Source organism: Heterocephalus glaber, unplaced genomic scaffold (genome assembly GCF_053883595.1).
Source record: "Heterocephalus glaber isolate CG9 unplaced genomic scaffold, H.glaber_assembly_v1.0 deba00001472, whole genome shotgun sequence".
Classification (NCBI taxonomy): domain Eukaryota; kingdom Metazoa; phylum Chordata; class Mammalia; order Rodentia; family Bathyergidae; genus Heterocephalus; species Heterocephalus glaber.
Window position 1 is genome coordinate 6,734,474 of NW_028258315.1, and position 24,274 is coordinate 6,758,747.

General features: G+C 42.6%; 1 long non-coding RNA gene across 2 annotated transcripts in view; it reads right to left on the minus strand.

Moving 5' to 3' along the window:
- Positions 1 to 395: 395 nt before the first annotated feature.
- The window catches only part of LOC110349783 (uncharacterized), a 135,332-nt gene continuing 111,453 nt past the window's right edge, over positions 396 to 24,274 (minus strand). The window contains exons 7-10 of one of the 2 annotated variants that reach the window (XR_015439301.1): positions 23,570 to 23,679; positions 8,997 to 9,135; positions 8,680 to 8,858; positions 396 to 6,083 (exon numbers count right to left, since the gene is read on the minus strand). This is a non-coding gene — a long non-coding RNA (uncharacterized LOC110349783). Of the gene's footprint in view, positions 8,859 to 8,996; positions 9,136 to 23,569; positions 23,680 to 24,274 lie in introns of both variants that reach the window. The other variant, XR_002396029.2, reaches the window with a different exon arrangement.

Sequence of the window (24,274 nt, forward strand, 5' to 3'; positions counted from 1 at the left end):
TCCACTCCCTTGGGCCCCTGTCATAACAGGGAAAGGAGGATGTGGGAAGCTGGGGGCAGGGACAATACCGGAGGAGGACTTTGGGGATGCAGCTGCCGAATGCTGAGTCCTTACCTTTCACTGGCTTTGTTCCTATCAAGTGTTGCAGTGGCAGTTGAAGAGTGAGGTGAAGAAACCTGGAGATGTTTCCACCTTGAGAAGAAGTAAGCTTTCCCACACAGTCTTCTAGCTATCCGTTCGACAACTATATTTAAATATTAATACATTGCGCATGGTCTCAAGGAAATTAAACATGCACAGAAAAAGAAATAGTTTAAGGAAACACACCAAAAGTATTCCAGCGTATTTAGAATATTTCTTTATTTTCCAAAATTTTGCAAAGACGTATACTACCATTTATAACAAAAAATCATATTTTTAAAATATCTCAATGTACAATATTTAACATAATACCAGATGCCTGTATTAGTGTAAACATACAGCTATGTAAAAAGATCTATATAGCAAAAGACCTGGATAGAAAACCCCCCCCCCCAAGAGAAAAAACAGTATCCTTCTCTAGAGGGTGATTTTCCCATTTTTATAGCAGGGGGCATTTCAGAAAATACCAGCCTCTGACACACAGTGGCCCACCTGTGTGACGGGTGGTCTGAGGGGTTTGCCCCTCCCGAGTTCAGACTTCCCAGCCCTCTTTGAGCCTCTCCTGGGGCCAGGCGTTTTTTCCCCTCTCCCTAGTTCTGACCTTCTCACCTCCTGCCCCAGACCCTGCACAGGCCCTCAGTTTCCACCAGCCGGCCGGGTCCTTGCTTGGATTCAGCAGCTCTCCCCGGGTTTGAGTCCCAGGTCCAGAGCCCCCCGGATTCCCTACGGGGCAGGGATGACGGATGTGACACCTCTACTTCTCCAGGCTGAGCCGGGCAGGCTCTCCGCGAAGGCGATTCAATCGGATGCGCGCCTTTCCCCTCCCGCCCTTTCTCTCCTCGCCCCAGGCCTGGAGATCAAAACGAGGCCTAAGGAGACCCAGATATCGCCCTGGAGAGAGAAGCCCAACTCCCCTCCGGGGTCGGTAATTAGCACGGTCGGGGAAGGGCCGCCCCACACCTTCGGAGCCTTAAAGCCTCCTGCCTCGGAAACTGCCTTCAGATTGACCGCCGGGGGATCTCAATGAAACACTCATCAGCCTCTTCCTGAGCGACCCAGCTGCGCGGGAGCGGGCGACCTTGGCGGACTCAGGGAGCAGGCGCTGGAGGCAGACCTGGCCCCCGGGTCTGGGCGCGGAGGACAGGGCCGCTGGGCCCAGAAAGAGCCCCCAGGGGCCTGGGGTGCGAAGGCCCAGGGCTCAGGCCTTTGGTGTGCGCCCCCGGAGCCAGCGGGCTCCTTCTCTGCGGCGCCTCCGAGGCCTGGAGCCCAACTGCCCAGGGGCGCACGCACCGCCCAGACTCGCGGGGCTTGTGCTGGCTGTGAGCCCCACTGTCCCCCAGCATGACCATGGGGCACACATCCCGGCCTCTCGGGGCCCTGGAGTCCGTAAACAGGCGGGCGCCAGCGACTGGGCCTCCCAACCTAGGACGTCTTCGGGCCACCTTGAAATCCAAGCGCACCGCCCCTCGGGCGGAGCGGGTGGCTGCAGCCTGCAGCAGGTGCTGCAGCCCGGGAGCTGGGGTGGCGGGGCCAGAGTTGGGGAAATGCGGGCAAGTCGCAGGTTTCTGGAGGCCCCTGCAGCCCCAGCCATCTGGGCACTGCGCAGACAGACGCTGCGTGGGCCCCGGAGCCGCCACCTCCGCGCGCCGCATCCAGCCCCTCGCTGCTGCAGCGAGAAGCCCGCGTTGGGGCTGCGGGGGGGACGCCGGGCCGGCGCGCGCCCCACTTCTTCGCCTTTGGGAGTCGTTTTCTTGAAATCAAACTTTAGAAAACCACCGATGACTTGCCCGCGGGCCACGCAGTTCGGTGAGATGCTATTCTCTGGCCTCGTTGGGATGCGCCTTATTTTTCTGCTGTTTTACTTTTGAATCAAAAGTGGTGATTAGTGAAGTTTTGAGATTCAGGTCAGGCTTTCCCAGGATCTCCAGACTGGGGAATGTGCTCGATCCTAGCCCCACAGTGCCATCTGGTGGTGATAGCCCGCAAGAGCGCGCGAGTGGGAGAGACCAACGGCATGATGTAATGGTGGACATTTTTTCCTTGGAGAGCAGGTTTTGCGGCAGGCGAGGCCTTACCGGGTGTTTTATATCTCAGGGGTTTTTCTAGGTGAGCTACCAGGCAAGGGGTCTCTTCGTTGGACCAGTGCTCTACGTTGTAAAAGAACTTTCCCTCTTTGAAATCTATTCTAGAATTGATGATTGTGAAGTCAAAAGGGTGTTGCAAATCAAAATTCAAGATCTTTGTCTCCTAGCCAGGAAGAGGGCCTCGCCACGCCAGGACTTGCATCCAGATCTCCTGACTCTAAGTGCCAAATTGCTTTTGCATTTCTTTGCTCTTCTGCATTCCTGTGACCTGTTTTGTGCCTTCAGGACTGAAGAACAGACCATCTCATAAACTTTAGGGTCACTGGTTCTCAACAGCGGCTCCTTCATCCCCCTAGACTTCTGTCTTTTGCTTCCTGTGCAGACCTGTAACTGGTCTCCTGGCCTGGCCCTATGCACCTTTTGACCCCTGAGTGCTCCCTCCTTCCCTCTCTCTCTGTGCCCCTTTCTTTACCCCAGACCCTTATCCTGCAGCAGGTACCTCTTTGACTGCACCTCACCCAGCCAAGACTAACTAGACAAGGCCATCAGACGAACCTGATGGGGCCAGCCATTTCCTTAGGCTCTTGGACTTCAGGTAGGCAGTGCTTTCAGCCTTTGTTGATTCCTGCATTGCAGATATTCCAAATGTTTCTTTCTCATCCTTAGCTCTTGCCCTTACAATACCTTGAAATCTGAGGAACAAATTCTCTTACTTTTCAGAGATGAGGTTCATCTCACTTGAGCTTCTTCAGTGTTGCTTGTTTTTCTCTTACAACATTTCTATTTTTTCTCTTCTCTTTATTCTCTCTTACTTGGGGGAGGGGGATCCTTTGTCTTTTCCAAACGAAATGCATCTGTTTTTACTGTTAACATAAAATATTGAGTCCTCTTGTGGTTTAGAGCTAAAATGTTCTGTAAAACTCTCACATGTGGAGGTAAGGCCTGATCAGAAGGAGATCACCGGGGGCGTGACTTAGAAAGATGTATCCTCATCTTTGGCTCCTCATGCTGTCTGCTTCCAGCCACCATGAGGTGAGCACCTGTCCTTTACCATGCTGTTGCTGCCTTGGGGCCAGCTGACCATGGACTGAACCCACTGAAACTGTGAGCCAAAATAAACCTTTCCTCCTTCAGGTTGGAGGTCTCATATATTTTGTCTTAGCAACAAGAGAGTACCTAATACAGAAAATTGGTGTGGGGAGTGGGGTCATTGCTGTGATTGTACCTACTTTCTGGTTCAGATGCCTTTGGAAATAGTTTGCAGAAGGAGATTGGAAAGGTCTAGAGATATGGGCTAGAGAAGACCTAGAATGTTGTGAGCAGTGCTTGATGTGTGATACTGGTCAGAGCTCAGAAGAACAGAATGCTGACATGAATGTTCAGGTTTCAGTTACAAGGACTGACTCTACTGACAGTTGGACTACAGGCTGTCTGTGTTATAGTCTGACAGAAAATTTGTCAACGTTTTGCCTATGCCCTGAGGCTTTGTGCGAGTCTGAATTTAAGAGCTATGGACTAATTAATCTGGCAAATGAAATTTCAAGCCAGCCCAATGTTTAGGCTGTGGCATGGGTACTACTGGCTGCTCTTAGCAAAATCTATAGTCAAAATCAAGACCAAATGGCGCCTGAATGATTTGTAAAATTTGAGGTTCCCAAGAAAGGAAGCACTTGCACAATTGTGGCAAAGGAGAACATGGTTGCTGAAAAGATTAGCATTAAAAGGAAGTCAAGTGTTTTGTACAGGGACATGAATAAACATTCCTTGACAGCATTTCAGAAATCAGCAAGACCTCACCCATTGCTGTCTCAAGGATGCAAAACAGTAAATCTTTCATTTGAGAAGAGAATCCCTGGGACACCAGCTTATTCAGGGCTACCAGGGAAGTGTATCCCTGAATTCAGCCATCTATGTATTCAGAGGTCACTGTAGTCATGATCCAAGAGGGCTCAAACTGCTACTGCTCAAACTGGCAGCAGATCTTGACATCATCTATATGGTGTTTGTTTTTCAGGCATCCGCAATGCAAGAGTTATGGGGTCACAGAGATTTCTGCCCAAATTTCAAAACAAGGCCTGTGAGAGTAGGCAAAAATATGTGACAGGCTCACAGTCCCTATCAGAGCCCATGAAAGGACAGTGCATGAATCTGTGAGAGTGAAGCCAAAAGTGGGGTGGGGACCCCAGGAAGCTGGAGAAGCCAAGAACGTGGAGCACGTGCTGACAAAAGCTGCAGGTTGTGAGTAGAGCCTCTCCAAGAAAGGAGGGCTGCCCAGGCCTTTTGCAACTCACATTTCACCACAACCTGCCCTATACAGGATTTAATGATTACTCTGCTGGGGTTGTCTTGCTTTGGTCTGATTTCTGTCTATTCCCCTAGTCTTCCCTTTTGGACTGGGAATGTTTGTTCTGTGCCAGGGTATGTCAGAAGTGTTTAACTTTCTTTTTTATTTTTACAGATGCTCACAGCTAAGAGTTTGTCTTGAGTCTCAGAGGAGACTTTGGGCTTGAACTTTTCAGCAATGCTGGGAATGTTAAGACTTTGGCAACTCTTAGGGATGGATTAAATGCAGTTTCCATAAAGATATGCAGATGAGCCTTTTGGTGGCCAGGGTAAAATTCTATGATTTAGACCAAAAATGTTTCCCAAAACTTTCACATTTATAAGTGGGGCCTGATTGAAAGGGGTGAGTGACTGAGGGCATAACTTCAATGGGTGTGTTCTCATTCCAGCTGCTCTCATTCTCCTTGCTTGCTAGTCACTGTGGAGTGAGCAGCTTTCTTTGCCATGCACTTTCACTGTACTGTTTCTGCTTTGGATACAGTCAACCATGGACTGAACCCACTGAAATCTATGAGCCAAAATAGACCTTTCTTTCAGTTATGAGTGTCAGTTATTATTTCAGCAGTCAGAAAGTAACTAATATAAGTCCTCACAAAACAGAGGGAAAAACTCAAAAGAGAAAATGCAAAACCAAGAGAAAACTTCAAGAAACTATCGTTAACATTCTCAAACGCATCAATGAAAATATTGCATACATAAAAAATATGCCATAAGAAAAGTATTCTTCAGGGCATGGGAAAGGCCTGGGAGCTTTAAAACATTATAGCAACAATAAAAGATTCAAAGAAAAGAATTAGAATAAAAATTTAGAGAAGCATCCCAGAAAGACAGAAAGATAATTTTAAAGAGAGGAAGGACTACAAGATCAGCCCAAGAGCTAAAATCAACAACATGATTTGAGGAGGTTAGTGCAAAATGATAATCTGGGGGTCATTTTTTTAATCTTTAAGTATCCCAGTGGGTTGACAAAAGAACATTAAACCAAATGAGGAGCTGGTAGATTGGCCCCAGCTCCTCAGCCTCTCCTTCATTAGCAGTTCAGGAACTTCAGCAGCCCATGCCAAGAGGAATCCTCCTTAGCAGGGTTTAAAACCACCAGGTCACCACCTTGTAGACTATCTTAAGGTTGCCTTATTTTATACTGGCCCAGACACCAACGTAGCCTCTTCTGTGCTTGATTTCTTGCTTCCTGATTATAAGGTTTCAGAGCAGCAGGCCTAACTGTGCCTATATCCGTCAATTTCCACCGATGAAAGCAGAAACCATTTTAGGTATTGGTATGATTTAGAATGGCATGACCAAGTTGTTATACAAACTGGAATTGCAAAAAGGGGAATAGGAGTCCAAATCTGCAGGAAGCTGCCACCACGCCCATAGCAGCCATCAAGCACTGAAGCCCCTTCCACCCAGTTTTATCCCACGGCCCCAAGAGCTCATGCTCACCTGCTGGCCACACCAGACAGAACACTGTAGCTGTTGTCAGAATGGGCGCAGTCAGCATGATTGCAGAGGAGCCTGTATGAATGGAATCCATGTTCTAATAAAAGAGATCCCATAGAGCTCTTGCTGTCTTCTGCCAAGAAGTCCGCAAATGAGAAGAGAGCCCTCACTAGAAGTCAGGCATACTAGCTAGCATTCTGGTTTCAGTCTGCTAGACTCCAGAACTGTGAGAAATAAATTTCTGTTGTCCAAGGCACCTGGTCTGTGGTAGTTTGTTATAGCTGCCTAAACAGACTAAAATATCCACCTAACAATCACGTTACAGCAAACCAACTCAGCAGCCTAGTACAGTAGGATGGGCTACTCAGCATAAACCCATTGCTCTTCTCAGGATCAAGGTTTAAATACTTCTGCTTATGACTTTATGATGTTAGATTAACAAGATGATTTTCATAAATGCACAGACTAAAATTATATCATGAATAAAAAATGGGAGCAGAAGAAGTAGGATGGGTGACGATGGCCAGCCTCTTAACACCACAGCATGAGGGCAGCAGGCTTCGTGGTCATGGTAGCACAGAGATCATGGAAATACATTTATTCATGAGTGTATCTAAAAAGTCTCTCACCAGCCACGAGTTGTACATATAAAGACGAGAAATACTGCAGGAAGCTATGGTCTGGGCATCAGTAAACCTAGACCATGTCAGACTCAGGATACCCAAATCCCAAGAGACTGTGAGGTGCTTGCCCAAGGCAGGTGCACCCTGCAGACCCTTGAGGACACCTCCCAGCTGAAGGGGAGAGGATACAGTGGGGACCATCCAAAGCTTCTGGTCAACTAGACATACCCCGTATGTTCTGTACCACTTTGGGGGCATAAAGACATTTACAGAGTCAACAAATGATTTACTGCCCCACACAGAAACCTGCGCAGACTGCCCTCAACTCAGATTTTAGTCTCCCAGTCTCCCTTGCATGTTCCAACCTGTCCTGAACACCATCCAGGCTGTGACATGTCTTTGCCAACAGAGCCTCTGTTTTGTTCTGGGTGGCAAAGTGCACGGCTAGTCCTTCTAGTTAGTGGGAAGGGGAGCAGCCAAGTAACAAATTCTGGGAGTGTGCAGAAATCTCTGGATGATGTTTGGAGGGAGGCTTTCTACAAAAAAGCAGGCTCCAGAGGTGCCTGCCTTTGTCCTTTGTCCTCCAACCCCTATGCCAAGATAGAATGACTAACCATCTTGTGAATAAAAGACAAGGCTAAAATCCTTTAGGATCAAAGCCATGTACCCAGGAAGAATGAGCAGAAAGACGGTAGGAGAGAAGTGGCATTATGGCATCATGAAGCCACTGACACATCCTGGGTTACCTACTTCAAGGTGCCAGGTTTTAAGAGAAAAATAACAGATGAATCCACCAGGCAGGGCTTCTGTCCCTGTTAGCCAATGTAGTTCCTAACTGGTCTACTGCCTCTGAACCTTTGCTGAAGCAATTTTCTATCTTGGCAGTTCTATTCCTTCTCATCTTAGTAATTCCTCTCTATCCTATTACTGACCATCCCTCCCTCCCTGGCCATTCTGTATGTGTGATCCCTCATCCAGCTCTGCTGTGTTCATCAGCTGTTTCTACCTGCCTGTGCCTCTAGTCAGCTTTGCTTTTGCACAGGATGCATATTCTCAACTCCCTTGTAAGATTCTGGCGGCAGAAAGCACAGCTGACATTTCTGTTTCAGATTTCCACAGAATCCTTGCACTTAGTAGGGCATGGTACTCACTGAGTGCTTCCCTTTAAAAACGTCATTCCAGAACACTTGGGCACTAAAGTTCATAAGCGATTGGGTCTCAGCTTCCAAACTAGACCATACTAATTATGATTCATCCAGCATAATAAGACCAAACTCTGGCCCACACATACAGCACCAGATGCAGCCAGCCACTCCCAAAGCTGTTGGAAAACACCACCTCCGGGGGCTTCCTTTACTGGAGCCCTCTAAACTCTTCCTAAGGAAATTTCAAGTGACTCACAAGCTCCCTTCTAACACTACCATCTCTCTGTCCTTCACCAGGCCCATCTGGCTTCCTGTGGCCAAAATAGCATCTTGGGATGATGGTGACAGTCCCCAAATGCACCAAAATAGACTGAGGATGGTGAAGCCTCTTCAGCAGTACTTAGATGATTTTCTGGAACAGCAGTTCTTTTCTGGACCAGAATCCTTTATTTGCCCTTTTGACTAAAGTAGGTTCCTCCACTCCACCCTACCTGTCCCTGGCAGGTCTTTTGCAGTGTATATTTCCAGTGATGGTAAACTCTGCTCTAGTCCAACCAATGCAGTACTCGAGAATTTCCATTCATCCCGTCAGATGTTGATTTCCAAGATGAGACAGCTCATGCCCAACTTGGTGAATAAATACCTCCCATCTCTGCAGCCGCACACTCTGTGGACTTGAATTTCCATTCTGTTCCCCAACTATAGGAAATTAGTTGAATGCCCCAGCCTCTGTGTGTGCCCAACCAGACAACTGTAGGATCTGCTCACTCAAAACCCAGGTGCTGTGAACAAACTCATCCAGTGAGGCCCTACCGGTGGTGGATCCCAGTGGCCCACTCTACTCCATCGACAGGTGGGCTTATGCGGGACCCGCCCTGGAAAGGTTTCTAAGTTATTTCTTACCTGAGTCCCTAACAGGGTGCTCATGCTCCAGGAGCCTTGTGGGAAGCTGCAGACCAGACAGATGACCGCTAGGGGGCTCTCCACTAACAGCTGTCAGAGCCAGAGGGCTCAGTCATTGGAGTTTTCTGGTATAGTCCATGAAACTTATCAAACTTGGTATTTTCTCCTTCCACAAGGACCTAGAAAACAAAAAATAATGTAGCAGACACCAAGTAGGGAGAAACTTGTTGTTTCATTTTCTTTGGGAAAGAAAAGGAGTTTAATATTGGGCAGCAGTATCCAAAAGGCCTGGGGCTGGGCAGCTGCAAAGCCCTTACCTGCAAACCTTCCCAAGAAAGCCACCAGCCCGGCCTCTTTTGTTGTTACAAACGATGGGTGCAGGGGCCTCTGCCCTTGAAGTAGCCAGTGTCTTGATAGGGCCATCCAAACAATAGTCCAGGGGGCTGGGTACTTTTTCTAGAATTAAAATTTTTATTGAGATAATCATATGTTCCCATGCAATTATAAGCAGTAGTCTGTAGAGACTATGTTACAATAAATATGTCTTTATTGACTACTAATTGGTTACCCTGAGATTCCAGGGATACATTACCTAGTTACCCCCATGTAACATTTTTCAAAACTATAGCATATCATAACCAATATATGATCATTCATCCTATTTAGACTTCTCCAGTCTCACCTGTACTCATGTGTGGTGTGTGTGTGTGTGTGTGTGTGTGTGTGTGTGTAGTTCTGTGCAATTTTATCCCTTTAAATTCATGCATCCATCACCAATCAAGGTGCTGAACATTTCAAACACCAGAGATCTCTCTCCTGCTCTTTTGTAAATTCACCTACCTCCTTTCACACCCCAACTCAGTTCTCTCTAAAATTTCTAAAATGTTATTCTTCAAAAAAATCTTATTAGGGCTGGGGATTTAGCTCAGTGGTTCTGCCACCTGCCTCGCAAGCGCAAGGACCTGAGTTCGATCCCTGGTACGTAAAAAAAAAAAATCTTATTCACATAGAATGCATAGAATGTTGTAGTGTGCTGCTATTTTTTACCTTGGCATATTTCTCTGGAGAGGTTACAGTTGTGTTGATAGTTCCCTTCTTTGGGCAGCTGAGTACCAATCCACAGTTTTCGTGCATCCCTGTCTGGTGAGCCATTCCCCTGTTGAAGTACCTCTGGCCAACTTGGGATTTCACTCTTAAACAAAAGTGCTATGTGCATTTGTGTAGTATTTTTAGCACCAGTGGCTGTCAAGGTTGAACATTTTCATGTGCTTACTTCCCAACCATGGATTTTCCTAGGTGCAATTTGTCTTCATGTCTTATACCTGGTTTTTAATGGGATTGCATTTTGACTATTGAGCTTTGAGAGTTCTTCATATATTTCAGATATTAACTCCTTCGGACACGTGGCTTGCCAATATTTTCTCCAAGAGTGGGAGCTTATCTTATCATCTTCACATGGACTTCCACAGAGCAAAAGTTTTAATTTGGATGAGGTCCAAAATATCAGGGTGTGTGTGTGTGTGTGTGTGTGTGTGTGTGTGTGTGTGTGTGTGTGTGGTTTGTGCTTGTGGATGGGGACTCTGCCAGGGTTCAGTACCCTCCTCGGAAGCCCACAAAGGGCTGGGCAGGGTCAGTCAGAGGCTGCACTGAGGGCCTGCGGTGGCTATGAAGATTCACTGTGCATGGGGCTCTGTGTCCACACTGAAGATATATAACTGGGCAGAGGGAGGAATTAGACATGGCTCAATGGCCAGAAAGCTCAGTGTGGCTTACGGCTTCCTGACAGACTTGCGGGAAACCATGGGGATATTTTACTTGAGGAAGGAAGAAAGGCATCCCGTTATATTTATACTGTGTTACTATTTACAGACAGAGAAACGGAGGCTCATGGAGACCAGTTACCGCTTCCAAGAGGCAGAGCTGGGCTCTGTCAGTTCCTAGACATCCCTACTTGGTCAACTACCTCCCTTCTGCCCCTATGAATGGCCCAGTCTCCTGTTTCTGAGATCAGGGATGGGCATACTTTCTGGAAATGGAGCTAAATCAGCCTTGGTTCTTACTTCCAGGCCTCTCTCCCCCTTTTTCAGAGTAGGGCAATAGTGAAATAGCCAGGCAAAAATGAGGGAAGGTGTTGGCCAAGGACTCCAGGTGCAAGAAGAGCCTAAACATACTGGAAGAGGCCGGGAGTGAAGAGGCCACATGAGCAGTATTGACCGAGAGCCTCCCTCAGCCTGCCCATCGCAGCCTCCCTCTTTGAAGTCAGCAGAAGCAGGAGATTCTCCTCCCTACCCCCAAGACAGCACCCCCCTGCCCCACTCGGGGCAATTTTGGTGCAAGCAAATGCAAGTAAATAAATGTCCTTGCATGCTGGATGGAGGAGACTGCCAGGAAGACATGGCCGGATCAGTGTGGGAGGAGTCTGTCTATTCCTGGCCATGCAAACTGGGTAAAGGCCAGAACTCCCAGAGAAAAATTCTCCTCTGATCTCATCTCCACTGAGCCCAAATTGAGACATTTATTAAAACTGAATTTAATTTTTTTAAATATCTTTCATCCTGGAGGGGAAAATCATGTGTAGCTGATATACCCTCTAATAATGCCTATTATTAAAATGTGAAGGTCTCTGCAATTCGGAATCAATAGGCCTGAGCTCTGGCCATTCCCTGGCTTTTCAGTCTCTAGCTTAGGAACAAATTCTGCAGCCACGCTGAGAGGTGATGACACCCAAGGCCCCCTTTGGGCAGCTTCTGTGCTGCGTCTCCAAGTGCAATGTCCTGTGGGTGTCAAATTTGGGGGGAAATGTTGCATTTCTAAAGACCAACTCTCCCAGGTTTGGCTATAAATCTTTTATGGAAATTAAAGATGAAAAATACATTTCTTTTTCATTGGTCTCATTTGTCTAATAAATGCCCTAGGGGCTCGCAGCTCAATCAATGCTTCCAATCTCCTGAAATTAAATTATCTTCTTTTCATGAGCTAGATAAAAATGATTTAAGTAGGTGGAATAATTTGGCTCTTAGTGTTATTGAGTGAATGGCATTATCATCAATGCTTTTCCCCGCCTGTGTTATTTATTTCCAGAGTAACCTCTCACCAAAAGACAGAAAGATTTCCAAAATAGTTGTAGACAATAAATAGAAGACTTCCCATTTACCCTTTGGACTAAAAGTGAGGCCAGGACCTTCATCAAATCAATGTGCATTGGTCTCCCCAAAATTAAGGCATCTGTAATAAATTTAGTTCATTCTTACATGATTTAAGATAAACACACATATTAGACATGACAGGAGAAACTTGTCAAAATGTCTCCATCCTTTGATAAAAGTACTTTCTTTTCATAACTCATTTGTTTATTGTATTCATATTTACTTGACAACCAATATGCACTAGACTCGTGGCCCTGCTCTGTGGTTATAAAGATGAATAGCACCAGAGCCTGGAACTCATCAGTTTATAGATGGAGAAGTACACATGTAAGCAAATAATGTTGACACATATGATAAACCCCATAGTTAACATATGTAACTGGGCCCTAACTGGGAGAGAGTCACAGATAGGGATCAACCTGGAGGACTTATGTCCTACTAAAGCAGCATTGTCCAATAGGTGGACATTGTCCACTCTGATAGCTACTTTCTGCATGTGGCTACTGAGCACCAGAAATTTTTCATTCTATTTCCTTTTAATTATCTTTGATAGCCACATATACCAAGTGGCTACCATATTGGATTGCATAATTCTAAAACAATCGTTTTCCAGACTTCAGTATGCATCAAAACCATCATAAGATCTTCTCAGTTCTGATTTAGCAGGTCTGGGACAGGGCCCAAGACTCTGCATCCTTACAGATTTCAGGTGATTCTGATGTTGCTCATTCACAGATCTCACTCTGAGAAGCACTAGGCTAAGTTCTCCCGTTCTTCTTGGTCAGAATAGGGCTAACATGTGCCTTTCCCCTCAGGCAGACTGTGAGCCCAGTGAGGTCAATCCAGGGCCTCACTTCCGGGGTCCCTTCTCTGACCTGTCTGGTGGTGGAGCAAGGGCATTTTGGAGATGGTGCTACAGGATGACTGACCTCAGCATCTGTCCTGTTGCATAAGTGGTTGAGTGTTTCAGTGTATTGAGTAACTACTGGTGGCTCTGGTATAGGAATTGCTTCCAGAAACGCTGCTACCACCCAAGCTGTGGACCCACTGTCACTGACTAAAAGGTTCAGGCCCAGAGGTGGTTGCCTTACAGATTCTCCATGGCACCAAACCTCAGAAGTGAGTGATACATGGGGAGAAATAAGGTTTGAAATGAAATGTGGAAAATGTTTCCAATCATCAGACATTTATCATTGTTTATCATTGATCTTAAAGGGACTTCATCAAAATGAAAGTTCTATTCGAAATATACTTGATGACTCAGCTAATACAATGATGCAACTCCTCCTGCCCCCGTGCCTCCTCCTCTCCTTCCTCCTGCTCCTCTTCTTTTTCCACCTCCTCCCTCCTCTTCCTTCTCCTCATTTTTGCAAAGAGAATGGCATTTGTGACAAAGCTCGAAGTTAACCTTTTACTTCCATTTTGGAAAGAGGATTTATTGTACTGATTAGTATTTTTCTGATTCTAGTGTTGCACACCTTTCCTTGTGCTGTACTGGCCATTTATCACCTTCTTGTGCCTACTTTTTAATTGGGTTGTCTATTAATGAGCTGTAAGAGTTCTTTATATATTCTCATCATAGGTTATATGCATTGTAAATATGGTCTGTTTAAGGACTACTTTTCATTTTCTTAACAATGTCTTTTAAAGTTCTAAATTTTGATGGACTCTCATTTGTCAATTTTTTTTCTTTTATACATCATGTTTTTTGTACCCTAGGAAATTCTTGCCTACCCTAAATTCATGAACATTTTCCCTTGTAATTTCTTCTTAAAGTTTTATAGTTTTAGTCTTTCATATTTAGGTTCATAGATCCTTTCAAGTTATTTTTATGTATGGAAATAAAGGGTTGAGGTTAATTTTTTACATACAGATACCAGGTGTTCTAGTATCATTTGCTGAAAACACTAGCTTTTCCTCTGCTTTTGAATTGAGTTTATGTTCTACAAAATGTTAATGCTAAGTAATCCTTCAAAAATCAGTGGACCATATATGTGTGGTTCTATTTCTAGGTTCTCTGTTTTATTCCACTGATCTGTATGTCTTTCCTTACGCCAACATTGCTTTGATTACTGTAGCTTTAGAGGAAGTCTTAAAATTAGGTAATAAATGCCTTCCAACTCTGTTATTTTTTTTTCCTTTTACTTTTCTAGGTCATTTGTACTCCTAAAAAACCTTTTCAATATCCAATCCTTCATTTATAGCAAGTATACATAGACCTGAATTTTTATATATACCTTGTGGCTTCTAATCCTGCTAAATTCAAATACAAGTTCTAGGGGCTTCTAGAGATTTCTTAGTATTTTCTCTGTAGATGATCATTTCATCTACATATAAAGATTTTACTTCTACCTTCCCAATCCTATGCTATTTATTTCTTTTTATTGCCAGACTATTTTGATTTGGGCCTATGTTTCAAAGTTTAATGGACAGATGAAGAGTAGGCATATCTGCCCTTGTTCCCCACCTTAGGGAGAAAGCATTGTATCTTTTCCATTCATTTAAGGCATTTTTTGCTGGAAGTATGGAGTGCATATCTCTTATCTCTTGAGAAGGTTCTGTTCTACTTCTAGTCTCCTGATAGCTTTTACCATGAAGATCTGTAGAATTTAGTCCAATACTTTTTCTGCAACTACTGATATGATCATATTGCTTTTTCCTTTCTTCTGTTAAAATGATGACTTATGGGGGTGGATCTCCCAATGCTGAGCCAACACTGCCATCCCTAGAATATAACCACTTTGTGCTCCCAGCACAGAAGAGGAGGCTTCCAGGTCAACATGCCACCACTCCCAGAGCAGAGGAGGAGGCTTCCAGGCCACTGTAGCACCACTCCCAGCACAGAGGAGGTAAGCTGCGCGGGCACCAGTAACATCACCACCACCACCACCACCCCGTCAAGATGAGGAGACACATAAATAAGCCTCAAAACCAGACTTCCAGATCACCTACAGCAACCCCAAAGGGAAATGAGATGGAACTCTCTGATACTCACTGGACTCCCTGAATTGGCAGCAAAAGAGGATCTGGAAAAAATGAAATCAGAAATAATTTCTCAGATAACAGCAGAGATTGTACTCAGAGTGCAAGAATTGATTAATAAATCCAGAGAGGAGCTCAGGAACATGACGGAATCTCAACATAGGAAGCAAATGGAATCCATAAAACAGATGCAAACAGATTTCCAGGAGATTAAAAACTCCACTGAAAGTCTACACAGCAGAATGAGCCAATGTGAGGACAGAATTTCAGGTATAGAAGATAAGATTGCAATTAGTGACCAGATAAAGAAAAATTGCTTTAAAATTGTAAGGGAACAGGAGAAATCAATCCAGCAGTTGCTAGATGATGCAAAGAAGAATAACATAAGACTGATTGGAGTCAAAGAAGAAACAAGAAAGCGTGCAGATGACATAAAAAAATTGTTCACAGAAGTGATGGCAGAAAACTTCCCAAGCAGGGGAAAAGAGCTTGACATACAGAGAAGTGAGGCATATAGGACTCCAACTAGCCTTGATTAAAAAAAAAAATCTACACATAGGCATATAATTGTTAAGATTCAAGAAACCCAACAGAAGAACAAAGTTCTACAAGCAGTTAGAGAAAAGAAACAAATCACATACAAAGGAAAGCCCATCAGAATCACAGCAGACTTCTCAATGCAAATCCTCAAGGCAAAAAGAGCTTGGAGTGATGTATTCCAAGCCCTAATGGAAAACAGCCTCTGACCCAGATTGATGTACCCTGCAAAACTATCTTTCAAAATTGGTGAAGAAATAAAATACTTTCATGACAAAGAGCACCTTAGGAACTTCATGAATACCAAACCAGCACTCCAAAAATATTTAGGCAATATCCTAGGAAAAGGAAATGAGGATCGCAACTCAAGGATGCCCAGAAGAATGAATCCATCAGGTTTGACAAGAAAGTAAATGTAAAGGGGGAGAATCCAACAAAAAGAAAAAGTCGTGAAAATAATAAATCAATACATATCAGTTATAACCATCAATATTAATGGTCTCAATTCACCAATCAAAAGAAATAGACTGGCAGAATGGGTCAAGAAGCAAAATCCAACAATATACTGCATATAAGAAACACACTTAATTCAAAAAGAAACTCATGGACTGAAGGTTAAAGGGTGGGAAACAATATTCCATGTGAAGGGAACCCCTCAAAAAGCAGGATTAGCTATCCACTTTGCAGATCAAGTGGATTTCAAACCAACACTGATTAAGAGAGAGCAAGAAGGACACTACATCCTTGTAAAGGGAACAATCCAAGAGGAAGAGATAACAATCATAAATATCTATGCACCAAACACTAGTGCACACAACTATATTAAAAAAAACTAACAGACATGAAAAATCAAATAAGCACTAATACAATAGTAGTGGGGGCCTCAATACCTCACTGTCACAAATAGATAGATGAACTAGACAAAAAATGAGCAATGAAATACTAGAACTCAACCAAATGCATGAACAAATGAACTTAACAGATGTTTACAGAATGTTCCATCCCACAAAAATCAAAATACACATTCTTTTCAGCTGCACAGGGATTGTTCTCCAAAATAGACCACATACTCAGTTATAAAGCATATTTAAGTAAATGAAAAGGAATTGAAGTTATCCCCTATATATTATCAGACCATAGTGCAATGAAATTGGAGATCAATAGCAAAAGAAACTGCAAGAAATTCATAAACACATGGAAATTGAACAACACACTTCTGAATAACCAATGGGTCACAGTGGAAATTAAAGAAGAAATCAGACAGTTCCTTCAATTAAATGACAATGACAATACAATATATCAGAATCTGTGGGACACAATAAAAGCAGTCTTATGAGGGAAATTAATAGCAGTGGGTACTCATATTAGGAAAACAGAGCAAGCACAATTACAAAACCTGATGCTAAACCTCAAGCTTCTAGAAAAAGAAGAGCAGGACAAACCCAAAGCTCATACAAGGGAGGAAATTATAAAGATCAGAGCAGAAATCAATGCAAAGGAGACTAAGAGAACAATACAAAAAATCAATGAAGCCAAGAGTTGGTTCTTCAAAAGAATAAACAAAATTGACAAACCCTTAGCCAACCTTATCAAAAAAAAAGAAAGAAAGAAAAGAAAGGAAAGGCCCAAATCCATGCAATTAGGAATGAAAAGGGTGAAATTACAATGGACCTAGCCAAAATCCCGAGGATCATTAATACCTACTTCAAGAACCTATATGCCAATAAGGTGGAAAACACAGAAGAAATGGACAGATTCCTAGATAAGTATGAATTACCAAAATTGAACAAAGAAGACCTAAAAATTCTAAACAACCCAATATCAATCAATGAAATTGAAAATGTAATTTAAAACTTACCACGTAAGAAAAGCCCAGGTCCTGATGGCTTCACTGTGAATTCTACAAAACATTTAAAGAGGAACTACTGCCACTACTATTTAAACTCTTTAATGAAATTGAAAGGGAAGCAATACTCCCAAATTCATTCCTGGAAGCAAGCATCACCTTGATCCCCAAAACAGAGAAAGACCCAACCAAAAAAGAGAACTGTAGGCCAATCTCACTAATGAAAATAGATGCAAAAATCCTTACTAAGATACTGCAAATAGAATGCAGAACATCATCTACACCCTGATCAAGTGGGATTCATCCCAGAGATGCAGGGATGGTTCAACATATGCAAATCAATAAATGTAATACACTATATCAATAGAGCCAAAGACAAAAACCATATGATCATCTCAATAGATGCAGAAAAAGCATTTGACAAAATCCAACACATTTATGATTAAAAATCCTACAAAAAATTGGAATAGACAATCTCTACCTCAATCTGATAAAAGCTATCTATGAAAAACAAACAGCCAATATCATACTAAATGGTCAAAAACTGAAAACTGAAATCCTTCACACTAAAATCAGGAACAAGACAAGGATGTCCACTATCACCACTCCTATTCAATATAGTTTTGGAAACATTAGCCGTAGCAATTAGACAAGAGAAAGAAATAAAAGGAATAAAGACAGGAAATGAAGAAGTCAAATTGTCATTATTTGCACACGACATGATACTCTATACAGAAGACCCCAAAAACTCCACCAAAAGTCTTCAAAACTTCATAACAAATTCAGTAAAGTAGTTGGATACAAAGTCAACACAGAAAAATCAATAGCTTTTCTGTACACGAACACAGACTCACTGAGAGAGAAACAGGCCAAACAATTCCTTTCACAATAACATCCAAAAAACTGAAATACCTAGGAATCAACCTAATGAAAGAAATCAAAGACCTCTTCTCTGAAAACTATAGCACTCTGAAAAGAGAAATTGAAGATAATATCAGAAAATGGAAAGACACCCCCTGCTTTTGAGTAGGAAGAATCAACATAGTAAAAATGGCCATACTTCCAAAACTGCTATATAGATTCAATGCAATCCCAATTGAAATCCCAGCACCATACTTCATGGACTTTGAGAAAACAATCCAAAAATTCATTTGGAACGAGAAGAGACCCAGAATAGCAAAAGCAATTCTAGGTAACAGAGACATGGCAGGAGGTATCACAACCCCCAACTTAAAACTATACTACAAAACTACTGTGATAACAACAGCATGGTACTGGCAAAGAAACAGACCCGAGGACCAGTGGAACAGATTAGAAGATGCAGAAACAACTCCAGACACACTCAGCCACACCATCTTCAGCAAAGGAGCCAAACACCCTCACTGGAGCAAAGATAGCCTCTTTAATAAATGGTGCTGGAAAAGTTGGGCTTCAACTTGCCAAAGATTAAAACTAGACCTATATCTCTCACCTTGCACTAAACTAAAATCAAAATGGATTAAAGATCTAAATATTAAAACAGAAATGTTGAACCGGCTGGAACAGTGGTTAGGTAAAACTCTTGAAGACATCGGTGTAGGAAAAGATTTTATGAACAAAACCTCAGTTGCCCATGAACTAGCACAATCAACAAGTGGGATCTCTTCTTATTAAAAAGTTTCTGCACAGCAAGAGAAACCACCAACAATGTGAAGAGACAACCCACAATGTGGGAAAAAATTTTCACCTGCTTTTCCTCAGACAAAGATCTACTATCTAGAATCTATAAAGAACTTAAAAACATCAGCCTTCCCAAATTTAAAGACGCAATCCAAAAATGGACACCTGAAATGAACAGATATTTCTCAGACAAAGAAGTAGAAATAGCAAATAAACATATAAAAAAATGTTCAGCATCACTGGTCTTTCAAGTGATGCAAATGAAAACAACACTGAGATTCTACCTCACCCCAAAAAGAATGGCTGCTATCATGAAATCAACCAATAGTAAATCCTGGCAGGGCTGTGGAGAAAGAGAAACACTGCTCCACTGTTGGTGGGAGTGTAGACTGGCGCAACCACTGTAGAAATCAGTATGGAGATACCTCAAAAAACTAGGACTGGAAGTCCCATTTGACCCAGCTATTCCCCTGCTGGGGATCTTCCCCAAAGAATTAAAAGAATCATACCACAGTGATATATGTGCACTCATGTTCATAGCAGCACAGTTTGTAATAGCTAAAACTTGGAAGCAGCCCAAATGGCCATCAACTGGAGACTGGATAAAGAAAATGTGTTTTTTTTAATTAAATGGAGTACTACTCAGCCTTAAAATATGAAAAATTAGGGGCATTTATAGCTAAATGGATGATACTTAACATTGATACTCTTAAGTGAAATAAATAGGACACACGCGTGTAAAAACCAAATAGTTTCTCTAGTGTGAGAAATGGAAAGTGTAAATAAGGACTAAAAGGTATAATAGATAATGTAAAATAGAAAGAAAAGGGGCAAAGGGGAAGGGGAAGTGGGAGGGGAAGGGAAAAGGAAAGAAGAGAATGGAATTAATATAAAAAATGGAAACAAAGTCTGCAAATAGGGAGGGATGGAGGGGTTGAAGAGAGGGCAGGGGAAGAGGGAAAAAATAAGAACCAAGAGAGATTATGTAAAGGTGCAAATTTCCAATGATGAATGTCATTATATTGTATACCTAAAATGTACCAATAAAATTAATTTAGAAAACCACTTTCTACATACTGCTAGATCTGACTTCTAATTGTTTTGTTAAACAAATTTTTATCTATGTTCATGCTTTTTTCTATTATCTTTATCCAGTTTTAGTATTAGCACAATGTTGATTTCCTAAACTGAGCGGAGAAGTGTTCCTTCTTTTTCTTGCTTTAAATGTTTGATATAATTCATCAGTAAAAATGTATATGAGCCTGCTGTTGTCATATAGGTAGGTTTTCAAGCTAGGAATATACTTTTTTTAATGGGTGCTATTCAAATTTTATATTTCTTCCAGAGTCAGTTTCATTAATTTGTCTTCAAGGTACTTCATAGAAGTTGTCAAATTTATTTCAAAAAAGATTTTTGTAATATGCTTTCTATATCCTTTTAAATTCTATAAAATCTGTGGTAATGTCCTCTAAATCTTGATATTATAATTTGAAAATGTATAATTGATATTGTGTAATAGGAAGAAAAGGTCTAAAGAAGTAGGGGAAGTGGGAGAGGTAGGGGAAAGAAAAGGGAAAAGAAAAAATATGAGAAAAGGAAAAAAATGAAAACAAAGTCTTTGTTAATAGGGAAGGGTGGAGGGCTTGAAGGGAGAGCAGGAAAATAGGGAAAAAAATAAGAACCAAGACACATCATGTAAAAGTACAAGATCTCAATGACGAATGTAACTGTATTTTATACCTAAAATGTACTAGTAAACTTAATGGAAAATAAAAAAGCTTGAAGATGACCTTTTACTTGCATTTTGAAAAGAGGATTTGGACCACATCAATCAAACAAGTGAAAAATTACTAAGTCTCAACTTGGCTATAAAACAGGGCATCTATTGTGGCCATCATTAAATTTGTTTCTTAAAAAGCTGAGAAAAAAATCCAACTGAAACGTTATGGAATATAAAGCAGAAGCCATAAAGATGAGCAGTTCAACAAGTAGGAGTCATTCTGATTTGAGAAGTAAATTTTAACCTAAAAATTCAGTTTGTACTTTATGTTATACCAAGAGTAGTAACTAATTAAGAGGAAATGATTCATTTTGGGCAGAAGCGGAGACTAAATAGGCTCTTTGGGTTGTTTGATTTTCTCATTAATGAAGAGAGAGTCCTAGAAACAAAATGGGAAGACCAAACTCTCAGGGAATTGAGCCACTAATACCAGCAGCAATAACCTAAAACTCCAAAAAAAACCACTCAATAAGAGTCTTGGTGACAAGACACTTTACCAGAGTTACCATCTCAAAGAGTGTTTTGGAGAAGAATCAGCACATGAAAAATGTGGACAAGTCCTCACGGTTTTTGAATGAAAGAAAATCTGTAGAGATTTGTTCCTAGATGGCCAAATACCAAATGTTTACCAATTACTGGAAATCTAAAAATGTATGCTTAGCAAACTACCAGTAATAATAATAAAGTTGATCAATAATGTTAAAGGAAAGACTGAATTATCTTTCTACCTTGTACATAGGGAAATATTACAAAACTTCCATCTAAAGAAAGGGAAGCCAAAAAAAATAAAATCTAAGAGAACAAGCTTTTAAAGAAAAAAATCCAGGAGGCTAACTAATTAGAATATATTTATATGTATTTTGCAATGGTACTTATATTTTTTAACGTTCCAAATATAATTATTTTCAAGTTAATGATATGTTTTTCATCATTTCATATATTTGGTTTACATATTCATAAGCCAGACATTGTGATGTACATCTGCAATCCCAGCACTCCAGAGGTTGAGTCAAAAACCTAAATAAATAAATCATTACTGAAGACATCCTGTAAATTATAAACACTCAAAGCTCCTCAAAACCTAGTACACCCTTATCTTTTTCCTAGTAATTGTGAAACAAATTGAGATAAAGTTTCTATAAGCAAAATAGACTTAAGAAATGCTCTGTTCATTACTGCACCACAGTGCCTAACACACAGTAAATGAACAGGAAAGTTCATATTCAAATAATGAGCAATTCTTGGAGACAGAGCTACAAACAGCAGGAGAGATACCGAGGGCGAGTTAGGCAGAAGTTTCTCCTTAATAATCTAGATTTATTGATCCTGTGAAGTACCCTGCTAGATTCTGAAGGTCTAAAGTTGTATATGGCAGTCTCTCAAAGAACACTAATCCAGGTGAAGGCACAGAACCTGTAGAAAATAGATCACCAGGCCTGGTAGTGCACAACTGTAATCTCACCAATCTGGGAAGCTGAGGCAGGAGGATCTGCAGTTCAAGCCCAGCCTGGGCAACTTAGCCACTCAGTGAGACCCTGTCTCAAAACAAACATTAATAGAGGAGCTTGGGATACATGTCAGTGCAGAGGCCACCAAAAGAAAAAAAATAGAACACAACCTTGCTTAAGTCCTGAAGCACAGGGCTGGTGCCTCACCATCAGAGACAACACACTGGGTGAGTATAGTTGGGAAAACTTCATGAAATTTGCATCTGCATCAGAGAGAAGGAGAGAGCGCCAAGGAGGAGTGATGAGGACATGGGCAGAGCCCCACATGGCCTGCTTAGAAAAGGGAGCTGAATGCAAACCCCATAGCCTGAAGTCAGCCCCACTTGTGACAGCCAAGAGCGCCACACCAAGACTTTGCTGCAACTTGGGTGTAAAAGGGGGACAAGTGCTTGGGGAGAGGGTGCTCAGAGGGAACAGACTGGAAAGCTGGGAGCTGTCCTGCTAGCCAGGGGCAAGGAGACAGGAATCAGGCTGTGCAGGTGGCAGAGAGAATGCAAAGGAGGGATGGAGCCAAGAAACAAGGCCAAAGGAAGGCTCCGGGCATGTGTGTTTGTGCATGTGTGTACACATGCTTGTGTGCATGTATGTGTGTGTGTAACATCTGTTGAATCCCTAGTGTGCAGCAGGTGCTTTCCTACAGACTACTTCACACAAGTTTCAAACAACCTGGGGAAATGGGGTGGGGGAATTTATGAAGGGAAGATGCGTCGGGCACCAGGATCAGGCCAGGACGCCCACGAGCACGTTCATCTCAGGCATGTGCATTTTCCACACACCACTGCATGAGGGAAGAGAGAGAGAGAGAGAGAGAGAGAGAGAGAGAGAGAGAGAGAGAGAGAGAATTGGAAAGAGCTACAGGTTTATGTCGCAGACGTCAAGGTTGCATGGGAATAGACCAGGTTCCCTGGCTGGGGACGTACCAGGGAAAAGCCAAACTGCTTCCCTCTCAGAACACTCAGTCACTCAGTGCCCATGCAACCCAATCAAGCAGTTCTCCAGAAGACACCAGATGGATGTCGTCTGACTTAATGTGACCTGGCACTGCCTACCTGGCCATGGCCTCAGATCTCACAAATTGAGAGCTCAATCCGCAAGACCACCTCCACTTCAGATCCCATTTGCAATCCCTCCTTGTAGCCTTTGCTTCAGATTCACCAACTATAAATCAGGATTCCCACAACCTTCTCTGTGGATTCAGCTCACAGGACTCAGGAAAACGTATTTCCCCTTTGTTATGAAGGCTATGAGAAAGGATACGTATGAATGATCAGGTGGGAGAGATGCCGGGGCCAAGTGTGGGAGAGGGGGCATGGAGCATCCCTGCCTTCTGTGTGTTCAGCCTCCCAGAAATGCCCCAGCACTGTCATGGGGGTTCTTATGGAAGCTTTCTTATACAGACATGACAAATCGGTTATGGCCATGAATGACTAACCTAGCCTTCAGCTCTTCCTCTTCTTTGCAGGAGAAGGGGTGAGACTGGAAGTTCCAACCCTCTGATCTTGCTGATCCTTGGTCTTTCTGGTGAAATGATCCTCAACTATCCTGCAGAGATAGAGGCAAGAACAGCTGCTCAGTTTACAGCATGGAAGCTGAGGTTGAGTGGAAACAGAGCTAGGTCCACCAGAGAGCTGGCTGGAGAAGCAGGAGGGAAAAAACGAGCCGCTTTTGTAAAACTACCCAGGGCCTGCCAGCCTCTAGTTACCTCACTGGCACAGAAAAGACACTCATCACCCTGCGGACTCCAAGGCATTTCAGAGCTGTGTATAAGGGAACAGGGACAAGGACTAAATATATATTTTACAATATCACAGGGAGAAGAGGAATGGCCCATTTTAAAAGGAAAGCTTTTGGAGATAACAATTTCTGTTTGAACAGCTGGAGTGCAGCTTCTTTCTCCTTGTCGTCCCAAGCTGACAAGTATTTTTGAGCCCCAGGACTTTGAGAGAATCATTCTCCAGCTGTCCCTGACATTTTAAAATCTGTTCGCTGTTTGAATTAGGTGGAGTTTTCGGTTCTTAGATATGAAGGCTATTGCAAAAAAGATTGCAGGAAGCAGTCTGTTTCAGCTTTTCCTGTGTGTTGCAACTGACTTTCTAGACTGAAATACTCAACATGAATAGGCTTACCCTATCTCCAG